Source organism: Corapipo altera, unplaced genomic scaffold (genome assembly GCF_003945725.1).
Source record: "Corapipo altera isolate COAL_440 unplaced genomic scaffold, ASM394572v1 57547, whole genome shotgun sequence".
NCBI lineage: Eukaryota > Metazoa > Chordata > Aves > Passeriformes > Pipridae > Corapipo > Corapipo altera.
Genome location: NW_020888433.1, coordinates 637 through 1212, shown reverse-complemented (window position 1 = coordinate 1212; position 576 = coordinate 637). Strand labels below are relative to the sequence as shown.

At 57.6% G+C, this 576-nt stretch overlaps 1 protein-coding gene across 1 annotated transcript in view; it reads left to right on the top strand.

Annotated features, from left to right (window-relative positions):
* The window catches only part of LOC113941959 (basic proline-rich protein-like), a gene marked incomplete at both ends in the record, with an annotated part of 2637 nt that overhangs the window by 1643 nt on the left and 418 nt on the right, over positions 1-576 (top strand). The gene's annotated exons all lie outside the window — the stretch shown is intronic.

Below are 576 nucleotides of genomic sequence, written 5' to 3'. Positions count from 1 at the left end.
TCCCTGAGTGCCCCTGAATTTCCCTGAGTGTCCCTGAATTTCCCTGAGTGTCCCTTCTTTCCCTGAGTGCCCCTCCTCTCCCCTCCTGTCCCTGGATGTCCCTCCTTTCCCTGAGTGTCCCTCAGTGTATCCTTGGATGTCCCTCCTTTCCCCTCCTGTCCCTGGATGTCCCTCCTGTCCCTGGATGTCCCTCCTTTCCCTGAGTGTACCTGAGTGTCCCTGAGTGCCCCTCCTTTCCCTGTGTGTCCCTCCTTTCCCCTCCTGTCCCTGCATGTCCCTCCTTTCCCTGAGTGTCCCTGGATGTCCCTTCTTTCCCTGAGTGTCCCTCAGTGTATCCTTGGATGCCCTCCTGTCCCTGAGTGTCCCTGGATGTCCCTTCTTTCTCTGAGTGTCCCTCAGTGTATCCTTGGATGCCCTCCTGTCCCTGAGTGTCCCTGGATGTCCCTTCTTTCTCTGAGTGTCCCTCAGTGTATCCTTGGATGTCCCTCCTTTCCCTGAGTGTCCCTGGATGTCCCTCCTGTCCCTGAGCGTCCCTCAGTGTGTCCCTGGATGTCCCTCCTTTCCCTGAGTGTCCCT